This window comes from Melanerpes formicivorus, unplaced genomic scaffold (assembly GCF_026170545.1).
Source record: "Melanerpes formicivorus ecotype bairdi unplaced genomic scaffold, bMelFor1.0.p_v2 SCAF_11, whole genome shotgun sequence".
Lineage (NCBI taxonomy): Eukaryota > Metazoa > Chordata > Aves > Piciformes > Picidae > Melanerpes > Melanerpes formicivorus.
In genome coordinates, this window is record NW_027142363.1 from 5,550,660 (window position 1) to 5,565,300 (window position 14,641).

General features: G+C 44.3%; 1 protein-coding gene across 8 annotated transcripts in view; it reads right to left on the bottom strand.

Annotated features, from left to right (window-relative positions):
* The window catches only part of NRIP1 (nuclear receptor interacting protein 1), a 92,739-nt gene extending 78,347 nt beyond the window's left edge, over positions 1–14,392 (bottom strand). For 2 of the 8 annotated variants that reach the window (XM_068144436.1, XM_068144432.1), the window contains exons 1-2: positions 14,246–14,392; positions 6,872–6,955 (exon numbers count right to left, since the gene is read on the bottom strand). The gene's annotated coding sequence lies outside the window, so the exon portion shown is untranslated. Of the gene's footprint in view, positions 1–6,871; positions 6,956–13,113; positions 13,199–13,995; positions 14,194–14,245 lie in introns of those variants that run through there. The other 6 variants (XM_068144440.1, XM_068144439.1, XM_068144441.1 and 3 more) reach the window with 4 other exon arrangements.
* Between the last annotated feature and the right edge of the window lie 249 nt (positions 14,393–14,641).

Sequence of the window (14,641 nt, forward strand, 5' to 3'; positions counted from 1 at the left end):
CATCCCTGGAGGTATTTAAGCCCAGGCTGGATGAGGCTTTGGCCAGCCTGATGTAGTGTGGGGTGTCCCTGCCCATGGCAGGGGGGTTGGAACTAGCTGATCCTTGTGGTCCCTTCCAACCCTGACTGATTCTATGATACTAGTTTTGCTGAGATTTATCCAATGATGGAAGCAGAACAGTAGGAGTTACTGCACCAACTCCATGTCACTGTACTCCATGAAGTATACAGACACAAAGAGAAGCCCAAGCCCCTTGAAGTTTTGGGGGTTTTTTTTAAATAAATAAATATCACTGCCTAGACTTCCACTTTTATCTCAACAGAACTGCTCTACATCATTAAGTTATGAGGAGAAAATACCTTGTACTCAGTCCTTAGTATATCTTCAGCATGATACTCAAAACTCTATTACTGAGTCTGTGATACACTGAGAGCAGGAAATGCTAATTACACTGAGGCAGCAATTACAAAGATTTTAACAATGATCACTGCAAGAAACTTGATGAAGTATGCTGTGCCTTGAAACAGCAGGAAAGCAGACACAGTGCCCATCCCATTCCCCAAGATATTAGATAATGGCTCAGGTATGATCAATAGCAATCAAATCAGCCAAAAATATAGCATACATGCACACTCCCCTAATGGATTGCTTCAGCATTGTATTTTGAATATTATAGCCATGAAAATGTTACAGATATGTATATAAAATAACCTGAAAGGCTGCTTTTGGGTTTAGGCAATTCCATATCAATACACTGCAGCTGACAACACTTTCCTTGCATTAAATTAGATAAAGATCCTTGCATCCTCACTTTACCAGCCAAGCACTTTTTACACAAGTCTCAAGCCAACAACCTTCTGCAATTGAAGTATGATTTAGTGCAAGAGAAGCAATGAGTATTACAAAATTTATGCTTGTTCACCTTCTCTCCCCACAAAGAAGGGCAAGATGGGTTCCCCCCCCCCATGTAAATATGTATTAGATCCAAATCATTTAAATAGATATTATTCCATAGAGAACATGATGCTGCATATGCCCATTTCAGCTCCATGTTACTAAATAAACTTCAAGATAATGATGTTGCCTTGCTCCTCTTAAAGGACACTGAAAATATTTCCAGCCATTTCAAACAGAACTGATGTGAAGAGACTTTCATGAAAACATAAGATGGCTTTTACATAGTTAAGTTGAAGACTACTAGTTCCAGATTTATGAGTAAGTGAATGTCTTCACAAACAGGCCACATCTGCTACAGCAAAAGCACAGCTCAGGTACATGGAGAAGTCTTTATAGCACAGATATCAAGTCATTATTCTACAGTAGTTGTTTGTTTTTGCTGGGCGTGTTTGGGTTTGCTTTGGGACTTAGTTCTTCACCATGAGAGTGGTGAAACCCTGGAATGGGTTGTCCAGGGAGGTGGTTGAGGCCCCGTCCCTGGAGGTGTTTAAGCCCAGGCTGGATGAGGCTCTGGCCAGTCTGATCTAGTGTGGGGTGTCCCTGCCCATGGCAGGGGGGTTGGAACTAGATGATCCTTGTGGTCCCTTCCAACCCTGACTGATACTATGATATTAGTTGGTTGGGTTTTACTTTCAATAAGGACAAAGAGGAAGACAATCATGTTTGGAAAGAGAAAGCCAAAAAAACCTGAAACAGGTGACCAAAAGTTAATGCAGGGATGTTAAATGCAAGGTGCCAAATGTTAATTTCATGCAGGTTTATTCCTCAGTTATATTTAGCTACAAGTGTCACTGCTTGAGGGGAAGAAAGAATAGATAAAACTTAAACAATGTCATCTAAAAATGACAGCTTTAAGTAATACTTTTAAGGGAGCAGATACATCTCAGTGCTATTGATAAAACACAAAGGAAGTTGATGTTGCAAGAAAATACATTTATAATTAACATTGGTTCTGAAGCTATCACATATCATTTGGGCCATAGTAAGTTGTCTCACAATACTGTCTGACCTCTACTTGATTTTAAAATAGGATAATCACCTTCAACTATGCATGAACCTTGAACATTATCAAAAACAGTTTTATTGCATCAACGATTTATTAATAGTCTTATATTAATAGTAATGTAACTTTGACTTTACAAAGTCATAAAGATGACAAGAAACAGTCAAGACTTATTGTGCTACCTATTTTATTTTAGGCTTCAGGCAACCTCATGATACAATCAGAAAAAAAAAACAACTATCCACAGTGTAACAGCTACAAGGGGAAAACAACAACCACCACCACCCCACATCGCAAAAACAAACCCAAACCACCCAGAAAAACCAAAGCAGAATACACATGTATCATCGCAGTTCAGCAGGAGAGTGGGAAGGATACAGAGTGGAATGAAGTTCAATACTGAAACATTGTTAAGTACTGAAATTCTCCCCAAGCCAATTGCGCTGGGAACTGGAAAACTGCTCCTGCTGAGGCAGATAACCTCTGGACAAGTAAACTAACAAGTGCTGTACAGAAGAAGGGTGAGCCTTACACAGCAGTGCATCAAGCTGCGTTCCCCTTCCATGCAAAGCCCTGCGAGATGACCGAAGCCTACAGGCTCACATTCAAAGCAGACCTGATGAAAGAGGAAAAGATCCTCCCAGACCTTTCTGGCTCAAAACTCTTGCCACAGCAACCCTGCCACGTTCTTCGTGTCGCATGGTCACTTTTATGGCAGTTAGCCCCATTACAACACAGTTACCAGTTTAAACAAAGAACAACTAAGAAAGTACAATACTCTATAACTGGCATTTACAGCATCGGCCTTGGACTTCTAATCTTTACCAGACAGGCACACAAATCAATCTATCAGCTCATAAAGGTGTGCTTTTTTAACCTCTAAAACAGATGGGATTGGCCAGAAATGTCTGGCGTGTCAAACTGCTAATCACTGCTGCCCTTTGCACAAAATAACCCACTTAAGTTGAGGCATGGTTGCACTGTAACAGACATTAGTCTGTGGGAAACCCATTTAACTGTCACATACTCCTGCCACTCCTGCTCTCCCTTAATTAAGCCTAATGCCGTATGCTTTGACCTTTTGTTCTAGCCTATTAACCCTATCTAGTACGAGTTCAAATATGTTAAACTTAAAAGTTTGCTGTAAAATATTAAATGCCAAGCTACAGAAAGAACGAGGAATGTTCTTCTACTCTGCAAGTTACCAATCCCTTTACCAAATTTCCTAGGCTGCCAAGACAGAAGCACTACCTTGGTCCTCAAAGATGAAATACAACCAAACATTAATCAGCTTCACAGAAAGAACAAAGCAGAGCTTTTCATAGAATGAAGGAACTTACTTCTCCCTCTTCAGAGGAGAAAGAAGGAAAAAAAAACACAAAACAACAGAAAAACCCTTTCTGTTTCCAACTTCATATCCTCAGGCTTTGGGGTTTTCATCCAAAAATAAAAGCACAGACTATCAGCCAAAGATCGTGAGACACCCATTTGTTCTTCTCTGAAACCTCTAGTTAAAAATAGGACTTAACTGGTTTACAGTAACCAATTCCTCAATTAAAGGTTGCCTCTGCCAACCCTGCTCACCACCTCCTCCTTTTAGAAGTTAGTTACAACGATTGAGTTTTCAATCCTCATCTCTATCTTAGGATCATATGATGTTAGGGGTTGGAAGATCAAAGATCATCAAGTCCAACCCCTGTGGCAGAGCAGGACCATAGAATCCAGCACAGGTCACACAGGAACACATCCAGATGGGTCCTGAAAGTCTCCAGAGGAGACTCCACAACCTCTCTGGGCAGCCTGCTCCAGTGCTCTGTGACCCTCACAGTGAAGAAGCTCCTCCTCAGTTTGAGGTGGAACTTCCTGTGCTGTAGTTTATATCCTCTGCCCCTTGTCCTGCCCTCAGATACTTATAAACATTTATTCAATCCCCTCTCAGTCTTCTCCTCTCCAGACTAAAAAGCCCCAGGGCTCTCAGCCCCTCCTCGTAAGGCACATGCTCCAGTCCCTTAATCACCCTGGTGTTGTCTGCTGGTATCCAGGGAAAAAATTCACTCTTGCAGAACTTTTTTATTTTGGTTAAAACTTGCTATCTTTATATCTGAAAAGCACAGATTTTCCTGCCAAGCAAAATGATAACAATGGAAAGATTTCATTGTAATAGCCACCATTGTGCTTTATTTTATGAAGTATTGGTGGGTTTGTTCTTTTTGCATGGAGGCAAAGCAAACCATGAACTGCAGTTGTACATTGTGAAAGATTTCTGGAAAATAAAGTTATTTTCAAATCCCCTCCCGCCACCACCCCTTTCCCACCACATCTGCCCCATTTCCCCCTCAAATCCCAGAGCATCTGGGCTCTGTTGGAGTCTCCTCCCACCCCAGGTGTGGCCACTTTGCTCTCTCCACCCACTCCCCTTTTTAATCCCCCCCAGGTAAGGGAGAAGCCCTAAGCTGAGCCCATCTGGGCTGAGGATCCTCCTCTCATCACTGGTGAGTCCTCCCTCATGGTGCACACTGGGTGATGGTGGTGGTGACAACAAAGGCCGGGGGGCCTGGTGGCCCCCCGGCTAGGTAGGAATAGGATCAATGACTCCTCCAACATCATCTCTGGCTCTCTGGGCCCCCTTACTGAGGCTGAGCTCCTCTATGTGGTAGCTTGGCTGTTTGAGGGTCTTGTCCCTGGCTCTGGGGTGGGTACAAAAGTGGTGGTGGAGCAGAAGTTGTTTTGGCAGGGTGGAGTATGGCATAGAGGGAGCAGGAGCTGCTTTAGTAAGATGAAGCAGGGTGGTGGGGAGGAGCAGGAGCTGCTTTGGGAAAACGAAAGAGGGGTAATGGGGGAGGCAGAGGGTGAAACTAGATGAAGAGACCTTCTAAGTCATTTACTCCAACCTCCCTGCCATGGGCAGGGACATGTCTCAATTAGACTCAGCTGCTCAAGCCCTTATCCAATCTGGCATTGAACACTTCCAGGAAAGGAGCATCCACAACCTCCCAGGGCAGCCTACTGCAGAGTCACACTGCTCCCTTACCGAAGAACTTCTTCCTTGTTGATCAACAAGATCAACACTTACATTTGCCAAGCAGCACTCTTTTGGAGAAAAACTATCCCAATCCAGAAGTCAAAATAAGAAATTTAATTCCAGGAACAAACCCAAAACTTCAGATGAAGACAGGGCTCTACTGCACTCCACACTTAAGCTATTTGCAGGGTATGCAATGCCAACTTGTGTGCCAACATAGGTATTCTACAATCAGCACTTACAACCAGAGTTGCTCCCTCATCCCAAAAAGAAAAAGAATTAATCAAGACATAGCACATAACAGCTTTACAATGCTGGTTAGAACAGGAACCATGAATGCAAAGTGTGCCAGTATTAGCAGCCATGTATACACAGGCAAACAAGTTGTCTCAGATCTTTAGCTTAACCTCCTTGCTGACAAGCTGAATATTTGGTCAAGACCCTTTTTAACAGCTTAAACTTCTGCAACTCTGACTAAAGTGAATTGCCTCTAAACAGACGTAACGATTTGGAAACAAAGCTTTGAATTACTTAAGCTCTTTCTGAAGATGTGAACGATTTCAAAAGCTTGTTGCCACAAAAGTCACTGCCTACTAAGATCTGTTAAGGCTGCCTAAGTGACCATCTGCTGCTGATCACAATTCTCCAGTTTTAAATAGCTAATTAATTAAGGTTCAGTTGCAAAGTGCTTTATCTTGCTGACTCGGAGACCAGTAAGCAACACAATTAACTTTCCTGTAAATGAAATTGCTCAGACAGCTAAGCAGCACTATAGCAATGTTAAATGTAAAAAAATGAGACAAAAAATCCAATCTATCTTTTCAGTGGCTAAATAGGAAATACAGGATTCTCTGTACTTTCAGAACACCAATTCTGGAGCAATCTGTATCTCCTCAACTTTAAAAAGCACAGATATTTTCTACTGATTTCACTCTGCCATGTTCTACCGCGTTGGAGACACTCAAACTGAAGCACGCAGATCAATGTTACATTAAAATGAAGTCAAGTAACAGTTACTACTAAACAAGAAAGAAAGGAAAAAAAGGAAAACATCTTTGCATCTGCAATCTGTGCCATTATAATGGACAAGAGAGAAGTTTTGCAGGCTGGGATTTGATAGACTGCTTCCAGCTTCTAGACCTTCCCTACTAATGCTCACAGAAGTTGCCACTGGAGGCAATGCAAATGAGTCCTAAGAGAGACCAGAAACAAAACAACAACTGCTTGTCAACCATTACATGCCCAAATTGTATTCTTTATGCTCATCAGCATTCTCCAGTTCTTAGGCATTCATGTAGGCCCACTGAGTACAGTGGGGCTACTCAAGTGAATAAAATTACTCACAAACCAAAGTGCATATATATATAAGCAATCACTGGACAACACTTGGGGAATTATTCCCTAGTATCAAAGCAAAATAGGATTTAGGAAATGGGAACCAAGGGAGCAGATCCAAACACAATGACAGCAGTGCCTACAAGCCACTGTAACACAATATCTAATAATGATTTTACTGTGACAGTCCCTTGCCACAAAAGCTCAATTTGGATCTATTTTTAAAATGAGACTTCAATATGTTAAGTATTATTTAGTCTACTCTTTGACTCTGAAATTACATGCAATTCAAGTGCTTCTCTTTACCTCCCAAACAACCAGGACCTCACAGTGAATTCCAAACAAGAAGTTCAAACACCAATAAAAACGCTTCTTTCTCTTTAATCAGAAGTCACTAAAAAAAGGCTTATAGTAAAAGAGAAGGATTCACTTGTAAGTTTATCACTTTAAAATATATTATAATCCTCCAGGACTTATTCATGGCAGACAGTTGTCTGACAAATTCGGCAAGACAAACCCCAAGTCAAAGAAAAAAACCCAAACAAACTATTTACCTTTTAAGTGGTCCCATCAGGAAAGCCCTTCCTCAGGAGTTAAAGGATACAACGATTTTCCTCCTCAACAATTCCATGCTTGATCTGAAAAGAACAGCAGAAATCACCCTATGAAAGTCTGCATGCCAGCTCTGCTAGCCAGTGTACCTCCATCAGCTTCATTTGTGCAACAGAAAGCGGTGCTTTTTGACTGGTAAAAATCAGAGATATCATTTTTTATTTCAGATGAAGCATGTAGCTCCAAACTTCAGAAATCAAAACCTACCAAACCGAACCAGCAGTAAAACAAGCAGAAACAACTTACTGTCGTCTTAATTCAAGTCTAGATGCATTTCCACAAGAACAAGATCCACACCCAACTCTGATTCTATGCCACAGTCCTTCCCCTTCCTTCCATTAAAAAAAAAAACCCACCTGGGACATGTTAAGCAATTGCTACTTAACACTCCAAACTTGCACCTATGAACATCAAACCCACATTTGGCAAAGAGCTGCTATTAATTTAAGTAAACACACAAGGAAGAGCACAGTGTGCATATATGTAACTGGTAAAGGCAATGTTAGGGTCTACAAAGTCAGAAAGAAGCAGCAGAAAATCAAATATTCCTTTTTCCTCGCGTTGGAGAATCAAAACCTATACACTATTACAGTTAGATGATGTTATCCATCACTAACACCTCCTTAAAAATGTCTTAGAACTTCTTTATCATTAAGTGAGCTTCTGCTAAAAGCAGCAAACTTGGAGCTAGCCCAGATTGCTTATTGACACTACTGCAGGCTTGTTCTTGTGACAAACTTCATTCATGAAAGGCTATGTTCAATCTTCTGTCACCCAGTAACCACCCAAACAGCACGTTTATTATGCTTTAAGAGGCATATTTTACTGCAGTAAGATACCATCCCCCCCCATCCACCTGCAAAAAAACAACAACACACCAAACTACACCAACCCAGCACCATAAAACAAATAAACAAGTGATAGACTATCTCCTCTGCTTGGATGAACTTTCTCCTCTTGCTTGTCAGAGGGAGAGCACCTCTCCTCTTTTCCACACCTCTGGGCCTCTCGTTGTAAAACAAAAACCTGCACACAAAAGCTTTGCAAACACACAACTTCTCTAGCACAGAGGACCTTGCAGCTGGCTAAGGGCATGCAAGGGGCAGAGTGAGGAGCGTCTGCATTGGGGGCAGCTCTCAGCAGTTCCCCTCATCAGCAAAACCACTTGGGCAAAAGCCAGCTTGGAGAAAATATTCAACTCTGATGGCAATGTGCTACCCGGAGGGGGGGTGGGGAAGAGAAGAAACAAGAAGAAGATACAGGTGTTGATAGTCGATGGGTTGTCATCAAAAAAAGACCAATTCAAAGGTTCAGGTACATGGAATGACAGAATCATGCTAGACCCAACAAAGCAACATGTCCAATTAAACTGAAGAGTATGTAAATACCCTGAAACACTACGTGCAGACACCGTTTCAAATCCTTCCCTTATATACACCACAAAATACAAAGGCATTCTGTACAGCAGAGCAGTAGCAATCCTCAACACGTGTATTCTGCTCAGGCGATGGGGAGGGGGGCAGGGAAAAGAGCTGCAGTCAAAATAAACAGAGAAGTTAGGGATACAAGGGTGCTACTAAACACAGCTCAAAGCCTTCTAGCACCACATTTAAAAAAGATTTAAAATATATGACTATATATTCACCTTGAGTCACCTTAACTTGAGAAAAATCATTCATTCCAGTATTTCTGTTCTGTGATACAGATGTAGACAAGATACTTTCCATTACTAATAAGTGGGTTTAAGCATTGCATCTTTCAAGAGAAGGTAGGTTTCTAATAGGGGAAAGGGGGATTAAAAAAAGAGGAAAAATAAAAGAGGTGGGGGGGAGGAATTCAAAAGAAAAGAAAACAACAACCACTCCACAAGGTATTGTCTTCGAGGTTCAGTGTATAGACAGAATTTCCTTTAGGTCAGCATTAAACAGCCTTCTTTGCAGTGTTCCAAACCAGCTACAAAAGGTTTGAAAGAGTTGAGAGAAAAGAGAGCACAAGCATTTGTTGTTTCTAGGGAAAATTACATATTTCTTCAATAATGTTTCAGAGACAGAAAAGAAAAAAGAAAGATAAAAAGAAAAAGGAAAGAAAATATCCCACTTCTCTAGAATACTTTTAGTCCTCAAAACTTCATTCTTGGATCACTTGCTTTGTACCTCCAGTTTTTTTGCATGTTACAGTATCACAGTATCACTAAGGTTGGAAGAGACCTCAAAGATCATCAAGGCCAACCTGTCACCACAGGCCTCATGACTAAACCATGGCACCAAGTGCCACATCCAATCCCCTCTTGAACACCTCCAAGGATGGTGACTCCACCACCTCCCTGGGCAGCACATTCCAATGGCTAACAACTCTCTCAGTGAAGAGCTTTCTCCTCACCTTGAGCCTAAACTTCCCCTGGCACAGCTTGAGACTGTGTCCCCTTGTTCTGGTGCTGGTTGCCTGGGAGAAGATTTGTTTCATGTTATAAACTGCTGAAAGTGGGATCAAAACTCCAAGAGGACTATCTCCTGAGGCAAGAATAATCATTTCTATCTCTGAGGCAAGCCCTGCTTTTTACATCACTGAAAGAGACACTTCAATTTCCTTTCCCACTCCTTTTTCACAGTGGTATAGGGCACAGAAGAAATAAAAAGCCCATAGCCATGAATCTTAAAAGTTTGCTGGGGGAGAATCATCATCAGAGCAGTATCAGCCTATCACTAACAAGAACAAAAGTACTGTTGTTTTATGAGGAAGACACAAACTTAACATAGCCATGCATTAGGCACTTGGGGGAGGGGAGGGGAATTAAAACATACACTTATTTGTTTTCAAATAATAGTTATGATCAGGACTGCAATGTTTTATATCTAGTGTGTGATCTCTCAGGATGACTCCCTTCATAACTCTCTCCAAAGGAGGAAAAGCAGGCCTCCAGAAGTCTTCCCCAACACCAAGCTTCTTTGCTACACTAAGCACAATCTCTTGAAAACCAGTGACTAATAGAAGACGGCTAACTTCTGCTTTTCATCTGATTTTGCCTATAAGTACAATTGGTTTATCCACTTCTGAAGACAACAGCATTTAGAAATAAGTGGTATGAAAAGTTTCTCTCGAGACAGGCAATTGAACAGGAGCAATGAGCTCCAGTAACATGAGAAGACTATGCCAGGAGGGACTTGACCCAAACTAAGATGGCTAAGCAACTGCTTTTTTCCCTTTTCTACACATGAATATTTATTTACATGAGTCTTAGTCCTATTCTCCTCCTCCAACCATCAAGCCAAGTGACCTGCAACAGACAGCCAAATAAACTACCAAATTAATGCTTTCAAGTGCTAAATAGGTCAGTTAACATTTCTAAGTATTTGAAATAAATAATCCAGAAAGATTTAAGTGTAGGTATTCATCTTTACCAAAAAGAATCTTCCGGCTAGCTTTTCCTGAGGCAGATCTTCCCCTTGTAGAAGGCATGAAAGTTTTTATACAGATGCCCACCAAAAGTACTTCCTGCCAACCACAGCACCTTATTTGTTGATTTGGTGTTTTCAAATGCAACCAGCAAAGCAAACACGATGATATCCAGCAGCAATGTCACAAGCCTTTTAAATACTTTCCTCATAGCTTTCCTCACATTTGCCAACGGCAGGCCAGCACAGTTCAGATAGCTAGTGTTCTTATCCTTTTGGCCTGCTGGCAGCAAGACAGAGCAAACCACAAAGCTGTTACCATTAACCTCTTTGCCTTTAGTTTAAGACTGTTTAGACAGGCTGTTAAGTTTACATTTATCTTTTTGGTACATTTGGGCATATTCTTTTATACTTTTCCTCCTGTTCAGGCTTCATTCCCTGCCTGTGTTATCTTTCCACTTGCCTGTCATTAAACCCCTGATGAGAAGTAATGACTTATACTTCAAAATCTGCACCTCTTGTCCCAAAAGGTTATTTATCCCTTTTTTAAGCCACAGGACAGTTTTCCTCTTTATCCCACCTATAGCTTGCTGCTCAGCATGTGCTGCCCAGAGGTTGGGAGAGGAGCCTAGCTGAGCCCCACTGTGGGGAGGTCAGCCACCAAAGCTCAAAAGAAGCTGTGCCTCCATATCAGGTGCCCAGCTGGAACCCCCACACCTTCTCAGTCTCTCTTCTGGCCTGCCTCCCCTACCTTCTTCCCCTGCTCCCTAGACATTCCAATACAGGGGAAAACAACCAACCGACCAACCAGTAAAACCCACCACAACCACACATCATCGGGTTTCTGAGGTTGACTGAAGTTCTGAAGAGCGATTTTAAAATTAATAAAACATTTTTATTTTCCTGTCTGTGTTGATAGCCCTGCAAGGAGGTGTCAAGCACAACCCTTGAGCAATTCAGCTGACGAGGAGAAACGCAACTCTTTGGCTTTGCCTCGGGCAAGTTTATACATATGCTTGGCACAACACAAAACAGTCCTCTTAATATTTACTGTCCCACACTGTCCCTGGTAAAATTAACAGTGCTCTTGCTGCTAACAATAATGCAGCTAGTGTTGCAGAAACCTTTTGCCAGTGTTCAAAGCCAGAAAAATAAAGTTAGCTCTGAAAAGACAAAATAAGCTTTAAGCAAGCAAGGCTTTGTCAAATCTTTCAAACTGATCCCACATTAAGCAAAACCTACAGGCAAACACACTCATCATAAAGTTAATTCATGTTTGAGTTCTGCAATCTCTACTGCATCACTTAAAATAAAAAGACAGATTCCTTGGTGCCTTCTACAGAACAGATTCACCCTAAACACAGCCATCAAACACTGCAGGTTGCAACAGCCAGTACTTAAATCACTCACACAATATGAAAACATCACTTGACTTTTACTTTCTTTATCAACAGAGTTTTGTATTACTAAGTTTTGGCTATTTTATTTTCCTCCAATTTCGATTAGCATGTTTCACTTCAGAAAAAGAAAGGAGCCCAGGGAGCAGTGAGGAAGAGCATAGTTTCATCTGGTAATTTTTTGCCTAAAGAAAAAAAATAGTAATAAATTAATCCAGTACTGTTTAGCACTTGACAGTTTCTAGTATTCTGTGCATGCACGGTCTGCAAAGACCTGCAAACCACTGACAGCTCTCACCCCTTAGGTAACTCAGAACTGTAGGCCAGTCTAACAGGAGATCAGATTTCACCCCCACCTGAAACATGCAGTCACTACTTGTTACGGCTTCTATCCCACTCAACAGAAAACGTACACCCTTTACACAGGCATTTTGCTCAGGCCAAAGTTCTGTCTTACTTTGCAGCCAATGTTAACTATATCCAAAGAGACCACTGATAAAATAAGTCAGATTGCTTGAACACAAATTTGGAAGACAGCTGCCCCAGGCAGCCAAAACCCCTAACCTGCCTGAATGTCGTTCTGCTTGAGAACTTTTGCTTGTCCAGTGTGTCAAGTCTTGCTGCTTGTATAGCAGCAATTACACGGATACCATTAAATCAGGTTTTAACTACAAGATAGCCTCAACTCAGAAAACTTTGTTGTATGACATCCTGATGTGTCACTTTTTAGTGTATTCAGTCAGTCCCAGAAACAGTAAATCACACCTGAGTATTAAAAAGTTTTCTGCTACTCACTCATGGACAGACCATCCTCTTTCCACAAGTGACTACCTCCTCCCCACAGGTCTTCACAGCACGGATTTGCACTCTTTGTTAAATAAAGCTTTACAGTATCTCTGAACATTTATAGTGCCATGACTCAGTTAAATTCTAATCAGCCTGTAAGCTGTCAGACACTGCATGCAGGTTCCCTCAAAATAAAATCAGTGCTAATACAGTGTCCAGATTCCAGAGAGATGAGGCACAAGAGGACAGCTTCCAGTTCAGCTTTGCTAGCAACAACATAACCCCAAAGCCAGAAGTCATTGTTTTTGTCAGCATCTTCGACATGCATTGGGCATTTTAGCCAAAATCTTCTTTAAACTAAAAACCTAATAAATCACCAGGATCTGCAGTACCGAAGGAAGAAAAAATAGAGGTGCAGCACAGGCACAAGGCTGTTCGCACGTTGCAAAGCTGTCCCCTATTTTGCCCATGCTACGTTTCTTTACGTTTCGCTGCCTTCCAACTTAATCACCAACTGACGCTTACAAAGAACAGCCTCAAATAACACGGTCTATAGGGAGAAAAGGGGAAAAAAAAAAACAACTTAAAAATAAAATTTTAAAAAATCACCTTACAAAGGCTTCACGGACACACAAACACGTCTGGAAAAGTAACCTTTAGTCGAGAAAGGAAACAGCGACGTCCCTAAGGGGCCGAAGCGATGAGAAGGCATCTTTAGGGGAAGCAGGGAGCCGAGCGTGTGCCACCAACAGCAGCCGATCGAATAGGCACCCAAGGCACAGGCTGCCCGCTCGCAGGCAGCGGTGGAGCGGGCGGCAACAAACAGTCGGGGGCAAGGCGAAAAGAGGAAAGGAAGCGTGGCCCTGCCAGCAGCTGCGGTGAAAGCAGACGGGCGGCGGCGGGAGGCCAGCGAGGCCGCGGCCGGCGAGGCCGGGGCTCTCCGCACCCCCGGGCGGCCGCCGGCGCCACCCCGGCCACCGCAGCCACTGCGCACCGAGCCTGCGGCTCTTTAAATAATTCACACGCACACCGGGAGGAGGAAGCGTGTGTCCCCCCGAAATGAGGACCCAGACTTGCAGCAAGCGCTGGAGAAAACACTCGCTGGCCTTAGGGTTAAAGGCTACTAACTTTTCTATCCCTCCAGCTCCCTCAAGCCCACCCTAGCTAGGCAAACTTTCAACTCGCACCAGGGCTGACGTGTGCCGGAGGGGCAGCCGTCACCGGAAACAACCCCCGCTGCCGCGGCCGCCCCGCGCCGGGCTCACCCGGGCATTGTTCCCCGCCGCCGCCTCCCCGACCGCCCGCGCCCGGCAGCGCGGCCCTGGCCCGCCCCGCTCGGCCATTTCCCCCGCCTGCCAGCACGGCTGCCAGCGGAAGATCACCGCACTCACCCCGCATCGGGCCCGCGCAATCGCCCCCCCACCCCGCCCCCCCGCCGCGGCAGCGGTGGCAGCACCTCCCAGGCGGGTTGCTTAGTGCCCGCCGACCGACCTCGCCTCCGAGAGAGACTTCGGCGACGGCCCCCTCGCAGGCAGCGATCACGCACGCCGCCCCGGCCCAGAGGCCAGAGCAGATGAAGGTTCCGGCGGCCGGTCCCGGCGCGGGAGTCCAGGAAACGGCAGTGTTTCCCTAAGCCGAGGTTGGCGGCTGGGTGCCCCGGCTGGAGGGCAGGACGCGCCGCCTCCACCCCCCTGCTCCGCGTCCGTCTGTCCGTCCCCCCCGCCCGGCCCCGCGCACATACACGGCGAGCTGCACTTGGCTTCTCTCCGCGGCTCGGGGCTCTGCTGCAATGCCTGTGAGGCTGACTTTCAAAGCCTAACCCGCAGCCGCGATCCTCCCCGCCTTCCACCTCGCCCGCCGCGGCGCGGCCCGGCCCCTCCCCGCGCCGCGCCATTCATCTCTCCAGCCAAGTTTCTTAACCCTTTTCTAACCCCGGGTGAGGGGAGGGCAGGCGGCAGAAGGAAGGGATGCTCCCGCACCGCCGACACTACCCCCGCTCCGTTTGGGGAAGGAGGCTGCGGAGCAGGTTGCCGCTAAACGCGTCGCACGTACGCAAGTCCCGTCGCCTCCTGCCCTCTCTAATTAATCTAACTGAGAGCGCAGAGCCCCCGGGAAACAAACTTACGAGCGATAGCAC